Source organism: Benincasa hispida, chromosome 1 (genome assembly GCF_009727055.1).
Source record: "Benincasa hispida cultivar B227 chromosome 1, ASM972705v1, whole genome shotgun sequence".
Taxonomy (NCBI): Eukaryota; Viridiplantae; Streptophyta; class Magnoliopsida; order Cucurbitales; family Cucurbitaceae; genus Benincasa; species Benincasa hispida.
The window spans coordinates 31,118,727-31,135,021 of record NC_052349.1 but is presented as its reverse complement, the minus strand read 5'-3'; the positions used below and the strand labels follow the sequence as shown (position 1 = coordinate 31,135,021).

Below are 16,295 nucleotides of genomic sequence, written 5' to 3'. Positions count from 1 at the left end.
ATTGCTCAACCTAGAATTATGGAGACATCAATCAATGCAAATAATTTTGAGCTAAAATTGGGGTTGATTCAAGTGGCTAGGGATATTTCTTTTAGAGGACGCCCCACTGAAGATCCTCATAAGCACTTGAGATATTTTCTTAAAATTTGTGGGACAGTTTAGATTAAATGAGTGACGAATGATGCAATTAGATTAAGATTGTTTCCTTTTCTTTGCGGGATAGAGCTAAAAAATTGGCTAGAGACCATCCCATCAAAAAGCATAACTACTTAGGAGGAGCTAGCTCAAGCATTTTTTAATAAATATTTTCCTTATACCAAGTCTTCTAAATTGAGGTATGAAATTATTTTTTCTCAACAATTGGATGAACAATTATTTGAATGTTGGGAAAGGTACAAGGATCTCCTTAGGAAGTGCCCACAACATGGATATGGTTGCAAATACAAATTTTCTATGATGATTTGAATGGAAACACTAAATCCATTTTAGTTGCTACTGATGGGGGATCTCTTTTCTCTAAAACTACTACAGAAGCTTACACTATTCTAGAGGACATAGCCACTACAAGCTATAATTGGCTAAGTGATAGGCTTCCACCAACAAAGTAGTAGGAATTTATGAAGTTGAAAAGGTAAGTGCTATTAAAGCTCAATTGACCACAATTACTAATTCTTTGAATAAATTGACTACAGGTGGTCAAGCTCTAAAGTCATTGTCCATAGCCTCTTTAGCAGTTAAGGCATCTAAAACTCCACAAATTTGGGACTCATAAGACACTGAGATGACTAATTATGTGGATAGAAGATAATATAAAGGCCAACAATAAATTCCCTCACACTACCACCCAGGTTTGAGAAATCATGAAAATTTTTCTTATGCAAATAACAAGAATGTTTTGACCCTTCCAGGTTCTTCCCAACAAAAGAAACCATCTTTGGAGGAATTGATGATGAGTGTTTAAATCATGTTCTAATATCAATTTTTGGAGTTAGCATGCAATTAATGGAAGCAAACAGAATCATTAAGCACTCTAATTCCTTTAATTTTAGCAAAGAAACATGCATGTTCATAAACTGAAAATAGGGTTTTGAAAATATACCTTTGAAGAACACTTCAATCTTCGAATTCAACTTGAATCTTCACTCCAAAATATTGTAGACCACTACTTGATCTTCCCTACTATCCTTTAGGACTCTAGATTGGATTGTGGGAACCAAAATGAGCTTAATTTAGGGAGGATTTTGGATAAGCAATTTTTTGGTTTTTCTTTTCCTCAAAGTATGAAGAATGCCTTCATTATAAAACCATAAATTTTCAAAATTGCATGTCCCTCTCAACTCAGCAAATTGAGTTCTTTTATTTAAAAAACACATGCAACTCTAAATCTAGAGAATTTGACACCAATCTCTAAAAAAGATTAGTGGAATTGTGAGTGGAAGGGGTCGGAAAAACCCACTTTGGTTTTGTTTTTCATCTTAAAATAAAATTGAATCTAATTTCAGTTTTAAATTGAATTAAAAATTCAATTGAAATTAAAAATGAAAACCAAATTTATAATATATTAATTCAATAATTAATACCATATAAAATTCATTTTCTAAATTGATTTTACATTAAAATCAATGTAATTTTGAAATTATAAATTTCAAATTAATTTAAATAAATAATTAAATAATTTAATCGATTAATAATTTAATATCCAATATTAAATTATTAAATAACCAATTCAACGAACACGAATCCATATTCATGTAATTAAATAATTAAATCATATTAAAATGTTATCCAATTATCTAATTTCGTTTAATTAGATAATTAAACGTGTGATTATATCGTATATAATTACTAATTCCCTTAATTTGAATTTGAACTTTTCAAATTCTCTCATCACACTATTATAAGGTTTAGTCCGTTTGTGAGCTAGTAGGGGGACCTAATGGACCTACAGATCATGGACTCCAACGATCTGAGATTAACCGACTAAACTCTTTAATCTAATTAACCAACATTCGTTAACTACCGTGTTACTCCACTAAATCCCAATAGTTGTACTCCCCTCACTGTAGATATATTTCTGTCCACTTGATATAACCATAATTAGTAAGTCTACCCTTCATAGATTGTTCGTAATAACGGCTGGGTCAAAAGTTGTTTTACTCCCGAGATTATGTCTTGTTCTTTAAGTCCCACTGATCTTCTAATGAACAATTGGTTTGTGATACAATCACCAACCGTGTTCCTCTTGGGCCAATGAGAGGGTGTGGCCCCTTGTTCAAGACCCAAAGTCAGCACTTAAGAGAATGACCTATCTACTATACCTAAAACCGGGTAGGAGTAAATTCTGTCTTGCACCCTATGTTCCAAGCTATCTACCGATTTTACCCCTTAAATGGGAGGCTTATTGAGATGGCAATGTTGAGCCAACCCTCATCTATGAAAATCTAAGGATAATCCCGAATAAACAGGAGTTCATAGCGAGCTCAGGATTAAGTTCAAGTTACCTAAGTCATCGCTTTGAAATAGTTAGTCTTAAATAGTAAAAAAACGTTAAAAAGTAAGAGTGACTTACTTCTTAGTCCGGTCTTATAAAAATTCTTTGCATAGGATGCCCTCACTCTCATGTCTCCACATGAACGAATTAGGATCACATCGTTTGTAGCCATTTACAACAATTGTAACATCTACAATGTAGACCACATTCGATAGTGTCCCTAGAATAAGGTACCCAACCTTATCCGTATACTATAGACCATTTTGGCTATCTACTCGAACTTGATCCACTCTTATGTCTCCACATAAAGTCCAAGTACTCATGCAATAGCCATGAATCTTAGTTTATTGAATTTAGGTTCTTTTTTTTTTTTTAAAAAAAAAAAGAGCAATTCATACATTAAATAACAAATTTATTGAATAAAACTTCAACAATATTTATATTGATCAACATAATAAGTTTGTTGTTTACAAATCACGAGTTTTAGGACATAAAACTCAACATTAACAAGCTCTAAGTCAATATCTTCCCCCTTAGGCTTTGCTAATCTACTAGGGAATGGTGCTTTAGGTGCATATGGTTCTACTTTAGGAGGAGAGTAATCACATACCTCGGGAAAAATAGGAGTTTCCTTTGGTTCACTTACCTTGCTCTCTTGTTCATCCATTACCTTTTCTTTCTTCATTGAAGGGGATTGAACTGGGTTTGCATCTTGAGAAGAGAAGGAGGGAATCTTCTTTTCACTCCTAAGAGTTATAGCACTTATTACGCGTGCTCCGGTTGGATGGGAAGCTTTATGGAGGACTTGCTTTCTAGCTTGCTTACCACGGTTGCTAGTTGAGTTATTTGAGTCCCTAAATTGGTGAAGCCTTGCCTTATTTTTTGTTGGAAATATTTCGTGTCTTGTTAAAGCGATTTTATCTCTTGTTGCAATTGAATGTTGTTCTTCTGAAGTTGATGTAGATCCTATTAGAATTTCATTGAATGTCAGCTAATGATTTAACGATATCTTCAAGCGATAATCTGGAGGAAGACGATGAAGAGGACTGATTTCGATTGTCAAATTGTCCTTGAAATTCCCATTTGAAGTTAGGGTGATCCCTTCACCCATGATTGTAGGTTTGACCATACGAGTCGTACTTCCTTTGGAAGCCACCTATTGCACTAACTTATGCTTGGGGGCAAGGTTCCAAAGTATGTCCAACCACTCCACATGCTCCACATGTCATGGCTTGAGGGATATCTCCTTGAGCCACCTGAGTAAAAAGGGACACAATTAGAAACTTGAGATCTCAACTAACTTACCTCCTTTGCTTGAGCAACATCGTATTCGAGGGTCCTTGAACCAAAATTCTGCGAATTTTCCACCTTCGTTGAAATTAGTTGACTAGCTTCAGTGAATGTCTAGTCAGCTAGGGCTCCCCCGGCGGTAACATCTATGTTGCTCCTCTCTGATGGAAGCAACCTTAAACATAAATACTGAATAAGATATTGGTCAGAAATTTGATGATGAGGAAAGGAAGCACAACGTTGCTTATACTTTCCTAGTATCCATAAACTGACTCTTCTACTAATTGTTTAATACAATAAATTTATTTTCTTATGTTATGAGCCTTTGATGAAGGGAAAAACTTTTCTAAGAATTTCTTTTTTAAACCATTCTAAGTTGTAATGGAACTCATCGCCAAGTAATATAGCCAATCTTTGGCCATATCCTTCAAGGAGAAGGGAAGGCCTTGAGATTAAGCTGCTCGTGTGTTACCCCATACGGGCGCATACTGTCACAGACTAAATGAAACTCTTTCATATGTTTGTGTGGGTCCTCCCCCGATTTCCTCGAATGGGGGGTAGAAGATGCACAAGTTCAGGCTTCAATTCAAATGGTACTGTAGTCTTCGGGTACACAATGCACAAAGGTTGTTGAGTGTAATCTGATTCCACAAGCTCTCTCAATGTTTGCTCCCTTGCTTCACCCATGTTTCCTCTTTGTGTTTGCTCTTTCTTTTGTTCTTGTTGTCCTTGGATATCCTCTTGCTCCTCAAGATTCAACTCTTTAAATGCTTCTTCTGTAGGATTGTATCAATCACAACAGAAGCATAAGGATCGTCTAAGCATTCAAATTCACTAATTTTGGCATAATATAAAGCATGCTTCTACAGAAAAAATGGGTTTTAAGACATACCTCTTGAAGAACTTCTTCAAAGCTCCATCTTCAGCTGTAATATTCTCCATATCTTATTGTAGACCACCTCAAGATCTTCACCACTATTCTTTGGTGCTCTAGATTGAGTTGTGGGACTCAAAACAAGCTTGAATGAAGGGATGAAGGAGAATAGCTCACTGTAGCAACCATTGTTAAAGAACCATTCTTCAAACCGAATTTTCTCTCAAAATTCTGTAGATTGCATGCCCGATTTTCACTCCAATCTTCTCATTATATTGTAAATCAACATACAAAGAGAAAAGCTGTATGAGTTGCAGCTCATGCTTGGAGAAGACAAGGCAAAATGGTTGCTTCATGTGTGAGCTAGTTAAGTGATGGATAATGGAAAAACCCATTTTTTCATTTGTGTTTTAGTTTTCTTTTCTTTTTCAATTTTATCCAAAGATAAAATTTTGATTTAAAAATCTATTTGATTTTAAAAATGAAAAATTAATTAATTTCATAAATTAATTATTAAATAAAACTTAATTAATTTAATATCAAATATTAAATTAATTTTAACACATATCCATCTTTATATATTTAAATCATATTTAAATATATAAATTTTCCTATTCCGTTTAATTCTAAAATTAAACATACATATAATTACTAATTTCTTTAATTCTAATTTAAACGTTTCAAATTAACTTATCACGCTATTCTAGAGCTAGTCCGTTACGAGCTAGTAGGGGGACCTCGCGGACCTACAGATCATGGGCGCCAATGATCCAAGATTAATTGGCTAAACTCATTAGACTAGATTGATCTCCATTCGTTAACTAATGGGTCATTCCACTAAAGCCCATAGTTGCACTCCCCTCACTGTAGATACATTATGTCCACATGACTTAACCATAATCAGTAAGTCAACCCTTCACAGGTTGTTCGTAATAATGGCTAGGTCAAATATTTGTTTTACCCCCGAGATTACATCTTATTCCTCAAGTCCCTACTGATCCTTTAATGAATAACTGGTTTGTGATCCAATCCCCAAACCAAACTCTCTCAGCCTAGTGAGAGGGTGGGGCCCCTTGTTCAAAACCTGATTCAGTACTTGAGAGAACAACCTTTCTTCTATCCCTAAATCGGGTAGGCGTGAACTCCGTCTTGCACCCTATGTCTCCTATCTATCCGGTCTTACCCCTGAAATGGGAATCTTATTGAGCCGGCGATATTGAGCCAACCCTCAACTATGCAAATCTAAGGGCAATTCGAAATAAACAGGAGTTCATAGTTAGCTCAGAATTAAGATCGAGTTACCTAGGTCATCTAGGTGAAATAGTCAGTCTTAAACAGTAAACAGAGTTATAAAGTAAGAGTGACTTATTTCTTGGTCCTGATCTTATGCAAACTCATTGTATATGATGCCCCCACTCCTCATGTCATACCATGTACAAATTAGGATCACATCGTATGTAGCACTTTACAACTCTTTGTAACAACTACAGAGTAGGCCGCATCCAATGGTGTTACTAGAATAAGGTACCCAACCTCATTCATGTACCATAGATCATTTTGACTATTTACTCTAATCCGATCCACTCTTATGTCTTCACATAAAGTTCAAGTACTCATACAATAGTCATGGGTCTTAGTTTATCGGATTTAGACTTTCATACAATTTATGAGATCAATAACAAGTATATTGATAATAGAAAATGTTTATCATTTTACAAACTGCGATTTTTAGGACATAAAACCTAACATCTTCTTCTTCTTTCCCTTCGCAATCTTCTTTCGGTCAATATCTACAATCAAGTCAAAAACTACACTCCGAGAGGAAGGGGTCATGCACAATAGGAAATTTAATCTCACTTACTATTTTGTATTTTATTATTTCTTTTTTCAGAAATTCAAAATTCAAGTAAGCCAATTGCATGTTTCCCCAACAACGATGCCATTTTGTTCGAGCCAAGGATGGTATCGTTAATTCAAACTAACTCTAACAAATAAAAGTTGTAAAACATGTACAACTACTAATACTAACAAGTAGTAATAGTGGAAGCCCGAGGTCGATCCTTAGGGAACCTATTTTAACAAGCAAACTTGACTCTTAAATTCCTAAATGTAAGGGGGTTTTGGAATTTTTTTGAAACAAAGTAAAACTAAAACAAGAAGTGATACGACGGATACGACCCGTTTTGTAGAGGTTTGCAAGTATTGTAAACTACTACAGAGGAAATGTCGTAAGAATTTCAATGAAAAAGGATCTTGGGGATTTATGTAGATTAACCTAATTCTATCATAGACTTAATTGATCTTATGCAACTTATTTATTCCATAGCCCATTAAGGCTAAGCCCTAATACCCTAATTAGTCAATTAACCTAAAGTGGTTAATTAACTCTAATTTAGATCATAGATGTTTTTTAAAGGCATGCATTTCCAGGATTTTTTCAACTATGAAAATTTTGAAATAAAAAAGAGTGAAATCAAGCATGATTAACATGAATGTTCTAAACTAGTAAAACTTTTCAAGAAAATAGGAAAAGAAGTCTAGATTTTCCATCAAAATCACTAGTTCTTGCAACTTCATTACAATTATGCTATAGAGCCATGTAATTTTGCATACAAAAATCAATTAAATTTGAGGTGTCAATTCATTTTTAATAGATTTTATTGAGATTAAAAGTACTCATGAAGTGGTAGAATCTTCAAGAAGTCCATTGAATCTTGAAAGAATTTGTAAAAGATTGAAGAAATTTATAGAAAAAATGATGAACAAAAAGAGGAAAGCTCTCCAAGATTCGTGGGAATAGTCCCTCAAAATGAAAATTTTATTCTCCCCCTTTAGAAATCTTGAAAAATCAACTTTTATAGTGCAGGTCGCAACGTTGTAACATTGGTGTGACACTCATTTGCGCAAAAAGGTGCGCATGTGGGTTTTTTTCGTCAATATCCGTAGCGTTGCAATACTAAAGGAAGGTGTTGCAACGCTACCCTATTTCTCAGCTACTTCCTTCCAGCGTCGAGGCAGCATTGGGCTTAGGCTTTAGCATGAGCATTGCGACACTCCGACTTTGATATGAGGTGTGTGGATTCTTTCAGCTAAAGGGTAAATTGGTAATTTTTAAAACTTCTTCTTCTTAGTTGATTCTTTGCTCATTTTTGCTCTTTTTAGCTTCAAACTTCTTCTAATCACTCCTAAACTCTTGGAAACGAAATAAACTTGTAAATTCATCATTTTAAACACATGAGTGGTATAGAATTAAGGTAAAACTTAGCTATTTTCAAGAGCTATCACAAGACTTTAGGAATGATGAATCTTGGCCATCGGCCATGCACTTAGGCCTATTCCTGTTCTGAATATTCACGTCCACTGGATATTGCCACCTCTGAGGATCAATTCTTGTGCCTTATACTCTCCAAAGTAGATTAAGCCATCTTAGTGTGTGTTAAAATAATGGTCTAGCCAACTGTGGACATAGTGCATGGGAAAGTGAAAGTCCATGAGTCCAATCGGGTTTGGAGCTTCTGATATCAACCCTAAGCCATGATATATATTGGCTAGAATTGGAACGACAAGACTATTGATAGTCTTGTCAACCATCAACTAGCAATTCTAAAAGTTTCCAGGGTGAAGATAACCTTCCTTTTGCGAAAAAACAAAAAGGCACTACCAATAAGATAAAAAAGCAGCTAAATATGTTTTATCCTTCAAGTTGTCTTTTATCCCGATTTCTGAAAATAACATATTTTCCCTACTTGACCATTCTTAAGACTCGGTCCTCGTACCATCAGGGTTTTGAATAGACCGAGAGCGAGAGGATTTCTTTTGCTTCCGTATAGTAGGTTTATCATATTTTTGAGCCCACAGGAACCAAAATGAAATCTAAGAACTAATAGTTACTAGGGAATCATTCTTATAAGGTGTCGGATGATTATCTCTCTACAAGAAAACTATTGAATAGTACGCCTGAAAAAAAATGTTCACATGTCTTTGGAAGATATCTCTTCCTGTCCTACGAGCCAATTGACTCTTTAAAGGAAGGAATGAATTCCTTTTAAAAACTCCCCTTGATTGGAAGGCCTCCAAAGGACCATTGGTCCTATAAAGTAATTGATAATTCGCTTGTCATAATATTAAGAGTGTTAGTTGAAGGACACCAAGCTTCACAAAAGGCTCGAACTACATCACTATTACGATCGTATATGTACAAAGAAGCCATCACCACGCCAAATAAATAGACATCATAAAAGAATCGCTCATTTTGGCCGACTACAAACTTGAGCCATTTCTAATAGCAATCAGTAAAGCTAAATTCTCTAAGGACTTTCATTATGATGTTTCAATGAGTCTGAGCCTTAATTATACGACGTTCGAGAGTCAACACTTGGTAAGGATTAGGGGCCTTGTCATGAATAGAAGAATGTAAGATCCACACGCTTTCTCTTCGAGTTAAAGGCACTTCTGCTGATAATTTAGGAAGAATCATGTTGTTGTCTAAACTTGGTCAATAATATGCAAAAGGGCTAGCTAATGACTTTTCCACAAAAAACTAAGTCCATCTTTTATTGGTTGATCTCTATCCGCAAGAATCATGAGATGCGTCTCTCTAGACGAGATGTATTTGGTAAAGTGAACCATCATTCTGTAAAAAATATCACTATAAAAAAATGAGTCTCGATTGCGTAAACCAAGATAAATGAGGCATGAAAGACCAAAAATATGGTGAGCTTTATAAGGCTTTATTATATTTTAAGCTTGGGTAGATGAAGAGTACTAAGAGATGCAATCGTGAAGTATGCATTGATCTTGTAATATCATCATCCTTAGTACACGGTATACTAGGGTTGTTTAAACCTTTTTAAGATCATCCCTGCGTGAATTATTGAGTGATATAATAGGGTTATTTAAACCTTTTTATGCGTGCTTTTATGATGTGGAAATGTGGATGAAATGCGATGGTGAAATTACGTTGAGCACTCAAGTTTCCTCAGCGAAATCCAAGTGTAAACTCCACTGAGTTTCCTGGTAAGTCCAGGGTCGAACTTAGGGACTTGTGAAAATAGGTTGCGGTGGTAATTTTTAGGAAAACTTTGCGGTAACTAAATAAATAAAGTGTTATTGAGGTTGTCGTTTGCGTTAATGAAAAATAATCAAATGCGGCGGAGTTTGAAAAGAGAGTTGACAAACGAAAAATGCGATTACTTTGCGGTGAACAAGTTGAGAAGGGTTTCGGCTAACACTTTGTAGGATGCGTTCATGCTTTGCGATCATGCAACATGCATACAACAGTAAACCACCTCTCGGTGCGAATGCCACAACTTCTAAGGCTAAAACACATGCGATATATGCGATAAGTCTATAGGACGTACACATAAGACTCTATTCTTATTTATGCGATGACAAAATGACACACACACAAATAAGGCGACCACATAATATCATTCCCATCTCTAGGATGCATGTGATGCAGGTTGACAAACAGACCTTATCTCTAAGTCATTATCTCTTGTTTATGCAGTTCTAATCTTGCTCTCTCAAGTCTAGATTCTAATCTAGCTCTCTCGAGTCTTAGGTTCTTTCTTTAGACTCTCTCTCGAGTAGCTTTAAAGGGGTATTTGGCATAGTATAACACAAGATAATCGCGAGCAATGAACTTCCTAGGTCATGTTAGCTTAGTTCTTCTCAACCCATTTGACTAGTTTAGCTACTCATGTGTGCTAAGAGAGTGAACAGATGTAGAATAAGAAATTCCATTGTATAAATATAAAGATGAAATACAAAATAACAATGCAAGTATAGAATAAAGAGCCTGGTAAAAATCTCTTGCTGTCGAGGCTTTTACACTGTTTTTCTACTCGTGTTCAAAAGATAATCTCGCTCTCGCAAGAGTCGGCCTACTCTCTGCTTCTCTCTTATACACATCTAGATGTGTATAAGAGACAGGTCTATAGGACCTACACATAAGCCTCTATTCTTATTTATGCGATGACAAAATGACACACACACAAATAAGGCGACCACATAATATCATTCCCATCTCTAGGATGCATGTGATGCAGGTTGACAAACAGACCTTATCTCTAAGTCATTATCTCTTGTTTATGCAGTTCTAATCTTGCTCTCTCAAGTCTAGATTCTAATCTAGCTCTCTCGAGTCTTAGGTTCTTTCTTTAGACTCTCTCTCGAGTAGCTTTAAAGGGGTATTTGGCATAGTATAACACCTGTCTCTTATACACATCTAGATGTGTATAAGAGACAGGTGTGAAGGCTTTAATCCCTGACTGATGCGCCAAATATTTGTCACCGAAAAGCTGAGTGTACTTGTTATTGTTAGTGGTTGTAAGCTTAATTCGGATTCGACCATCATTAGCTTTCTGTCACATCGCGATTAATTATGCCTTTCACTCAGATGCGCCCACCAAGTTGTGCCGACCAAGTTGCGGCAATCCTTCTTGAGAAAATGTTTGTGAACACAATCACCACAAAGCCTTGCGGTAATGCTGCGCTCGACTAATGATTTCCTATGATCGCAATTTCCGCCTTGCGTCAACGCATATTCTGCATAAAAATACAAAAATCAACTGTTCCTATGCGATGAACGCATGCGGCCGCAATATAATAAACTTAATGCTTTTTGGACGCAATCTAACACATTTTATCAACGCAAGTCAGCATTGTTTAAGAACTTAACACTATAATGTGCATTTCTGCCTGTTATCACACCCTCAAATTTAAACAATGCTTGTCCTCAAGCATAAGCTAAAGATTTCCTTTAGCAAGTTGACCGCAATGTTCTTTTCCTAGATTTCTCAAGGATACTTTGTTCAAATCCTATATACCAAAGTTTCCTTAAGTCTTATTCAAGTCTCCTCTTAAAATATTCTAAGACTTAGGGACTGCAAGCTTTACCTTCAAAAGGACTTTACTAAATTTCGGAACATCGCATGATTTATTTCAAAAAGAGAACTTTTCCACCGGGGTGTTAGGGATTTTTATCCTTGCATATTTCTTGACATTATCATTTTTTTTACCTTGCATTGATCCAAGTGCCTTGCCTTCATTTTGGCTTGCCCCTACGTGTGTCAGCGGGCATCCAACTACGAGCAATGCGCTCTTCCTCCGACTAAATTCATATCTTCTTGGCAACGGAGTTGCGGTCATTTATTTTTGCGTTTATCCTGGCAACTTACTTTCGTTTTGGCTTACCCCCACGTGTGTCATGCGAACATCCAACTACAGGTAAGTGCCCTTCACAACTTAACTCTTATCAACATGGTTTCCCATTGCGTTGACAGTGGAGTTGTTATTCAATATATATATATATATATTTTCAAAATAGCAAGGTCGAAAATAAATACCTCAAATTCAAATTTAAGATGCGGCAATGTCCTCATTTCCAGAAGATTCCTCATTGCCAGAAGATTGAAATAAGTCATGCGATGTTCTTAGAAAGTTTCGTAAAGAGAGTTCGAAAGAAAGCTAGCAGACCCCTAACTTCTAGAAATATTTCATGAGGTGACTATCTTAAGATTAAGTTAACGTTAGTATATACGACATAAATAGAAGTATGTTTTTCATCATTGAAATCATAATTGGCAAAGAGAAGTATGCAGTAACTTACTAAATTTATCAATATTAAATGATTGCGATAATCAAAGAGGATGCGATGATAAAACTTTTAAAACTAAAATACGACGCGATAGTGCAAAATTTGAAATAGAGATAAGGAAGAATACAACCCCCAAATTTGCGCTATCGCCCACATTGTGTATTGATGCATCCTTCTTTGCGGCGATCTATCTTCTTTGGAATGTAGTAATGGAGTAAGATAAGTTGCTTCTTTGTATAACACCTCGCAATCCAGCGCCTCCATTGTTGCAAGAAAAACAAAGAGAGGGTCAAATGATTTTTAAACAAAACAAAATTCGTTTATCGCAATCTCCTTTTTTCTGTTTTGTTTTTGTTTTTATTTATTTTTTGTATAATAAGAGTTAGAATAGATAAAGACTGGAAAGATATAGTGAATTGAAAATTCTGAGTAGTAAAGAAGAATTGAAGATTCATGATTCCCAAACTTGTGTCCCTGATGGATTGCGATCGTTTGATAACGCAGGGACCTCCTACTTCCTTCTTTATTCAAAGTTCTTGAGTTCCACGGAGTTGACTTGGCGATGCCAGCCTTCTCCATGATACGCCTTTACTTGCTGCCCATTAACTTTGAATATGTTGGTTCCGTCATCATTTGATAATTTAATCGNCAATGCTTTCCTATGATCGCAATTTTCGCCTTGCATCAATGCATATTTTGCATAAAACTACAAAAATCAACTGTTCCTATGCGATGAACGCATGCGACCGCAATATAATAAACTTTATGCATTTTGGACGCAATCTAACACATTTTATCAACGCAAGCTAGCATTGTTTAAGAACTTAGCACTATGATAACATGCATTTCTGCTCGTTATCACCTTTCTAGGATCATCTCTGCATTGATCAATAAGTGATATAATAAAGTTGTTTAGACCTTTTTGGGGCCATCTCTATATTGATCAAAAAGTGATATAGTTAGGGTTGTTTAGACCTTTCCAGGGTCATTCCTAAGTTGATCAAGGAGTGGTATAATAGGATTGTTTAGACCTTTTGGGGGGTCATCCCTACGTTGATCAAGAAGTGATATAATAGGGTTGTTTAGACTTTTCTTAGGTCATTCCCATGTTGATCAAGACGTGATATAATAGGGTTGTTTAGACATTTCTGGGGTCATCCCTACGTTGATCAAGGAGTAGTATAATAGGATTGTTTAACTTTTTCGGGATCATCTCTACGTAGATCAAGGAGTGGTATAATAGGGTTGTTTAGACCTTTTTGGGATCATCCCTACGTAGATCAAGCAGTAATATAATGGGTTTGTTTAGACATTTCGGAGTAATCCCTATATGTGTCAAGGCAGTGGTCGAGGCATTTCTGAACAAAAAAAAAACCCCACCTTTTGCAAAGATATGTGGAAGTAAAAAAAAAAAAAGTTGCTCCTCCTAGTTGAAATGTTGGTCAATACAATAGCTGATATGCTAGAAAGTTGGGGTGGGGGGGGGAAGAAAAAAGTTGGGATAAGTAATATTAAAAAGTAAAGAAAAAAAAAGTTGTTGGTATAAAAAATTGATTTTAATTTAAAAAAAAATGATTTAAAAGAAAGGTTCGAAAAAAATAGTTAAAAAGGAAAAGAAGGAAAAGGCAAAAGTTTTTTATCTTAAAAAAAATCTGAAAAGACTAAAAATGTTAAAATTAAAAAAAAATAATTAAAGAAGGGAGGAAGCCTTTAAATTTCCCCATCTCTCTCTTTTCACCATCACAGTCACCACCCCCTCCAAATTCCTCACTCTCTCTCTATCCTATCTCTCACACTCTCCATTCTAACCCTCTCTCTCAAGCATCGACCGTAGAGGTGTTGGGAATGTCCTAAAACTCGCAGTTTGTAAACATAAGATCGGACCACGAGATGGTCACTTTTTTTTATAACGATCGTTTACTATTAAAACTGATTATTTTAATTTGATGACCTAAGGTAACTTGATCTTAATCCTGAACTAACTATGAACTCTTGTTTATTCGAGATTGTTCTTTAATCTATATAGGTGGGAGTGGTTCAACATCGCTGCTCAATAAGCCTCCCATTTAAGGGTAAGACTGGATAGATAACCGGGGACGTAGTTTTGCAATACGGAATTCACTCCTACCTGTTTTAGGGGAAACAGATAGGTTGTTCCCTTAAGCACTGACTTTTGACCTTGAACAAAGGGGCCCCGCCCTCTCATGGGTGAGAGGGATTCGATTTATTGGTAGAATCATAAACAATTGTTTCATATAAAGGTTAGTGGAAACTTAAGAAGTGGATGTATTTACAAGGGTAAACACGGTAATTTTGAACGTAGCTATGGCTTGAAAAGTTAACCAATTAATGTTCAAACTTGTTTGGAACTCATGATTTTGTATGTTCATTAGGTCTTCTCTATAGTTCATAAAAGGGTTTAAACCTTAGAATAGCTTTGTTGAGTTCTAGAATTTGAAATGTTCAACCGTTTGTGTTAAGTGGCTGTTGGATTATTATAATTTGATATATGTATTGATATTTAATTATCGAAATTAAACGTTACGATTTTAGGAGAGTTGAAAATGATTAAATATTTTTAATGAGGTATTGGGTTTGGGATATTGAATAGATAAGGTGTAAATATTGGATATTAAATTAATTTATGACAATTTAAGATTCTTAAATTTTTGAATTTATGATTATAAAAGTTGCTGAATGGACTTGGTTTATTACTTTTTGAATTTAAGAAATTTAAAAATAAGTAAAATTTTTATAAATTATTTTGTGTTTGAAGAAGCCATTTCAGCACATTGTAAAATTGGATTTAATATCTCACGCAATTTAACCAATTCTCACATTTAAAATATTTTGGATGTAATGGAAAGTGGGATAAGTCCCATATTTTTCCATTACAAAAACCGACCGCATGCCACTTAATTGAATGGAATATAAAGTAGGCACTTTTTAATTTTAATTCTTCTGGTACAAGATATAAATGATATTTTGAATTCAATTTCGTGGTTCAAATGCATAAGAAATTAAGGTATATGAGAAGAACACCGTTTCATGTTTTTCCTTCTCTACTTCACTAGTAAATCCCAGACATCAATTCGCCCTCTGCAAATTTGAAGTTCCACCACTCGCAAATCTACAGTCGTCTGAGATTAGTAAGAGAAGCCGCTTAGGCAGAGATACGGAAGAGAGAAATTCGTGGTGGTTTCAAAGCCAATTGGAGAGAATTCATCAGGTATTCATTTGAACCCTAATATACTTGAAAAGCCATGGAACCGTGCATGCTCCATTACTAGAAATTGATAGTTTAGAGTGTTTTAGAATCCTTAATTGCTTTCGCATGTTGAATGTTTTACTCCATCAAACACTAGTAATCAGAGCCAATATTTTAAGCACCTAATTTACGTGAATTTTAACTTGATGGGTGTTTTTTCATGAAATTACATGAAATGGTTGCTAAAATGGGATAAATTCTGGCTTCTGGCATCCAAATTTCCGCATTCATTTACAAGTAATTGTTTGTAACTGGCTCTTTGTTTTATGGGCCTTATACTGTGGCTAAGAGTCCTGTAAAATTTATTAAAGTCAATAGAGTTGCAATTAGATTTGTAATTGAAGAAAGTCCGAATCATGCTCAACTGTAGAATTTCAAATCTAAAGCTTCTATTTAGACAAACGTTGCAAACGCTACTCTCACAGCGTTGCAAATGTTGGTTCTTTAGCTAGCTTAGAACATAGAAGACATCCCGTGGCATTGCAACACTCCGGATGACGGATTGCAACGCTACTCCCTTTCCAGCCAGTTCACGGCAACGAGTGGCGCCAAAACGTTCAACGATTCAATTGACTGGGTTTGACCAGTTAAGGTCTTGGAGGTTTAGGTTCACATGGTTTTGACCGATTTCAGCCCATTTTGAAGCCCAGGGAGGTCTTGTTCAGGTAGTTGGAAATCCCGATTCGGAATCGGTTGGGTTACGTTCGAATCGGTTTGGAGGTCTTTTCACTGAAACAATTTTGGGCTTCAATGTCGGTTGAAAATAGTATTA

At 35.5% G+C, this 16,295-nt stretch overlaps 1 non-coding gene across 1 annotated transcript; it reads right to left on the bottom strand.

The window, feature by feature from the left end:
* Positions 1 to 327: 327 nt before the first annotated feature.
* LOC120070415 lies at positions 328 to 432 on the bottom strand. Its single transcript, XR_005479907.1, has one exon. It is a non-coding gene; the product is annotated as a small nucleolar RNA R71 (small nucleolar RNA).
* Positions 433 to 16,295: the final 15,863 nt, after the last annotated feature.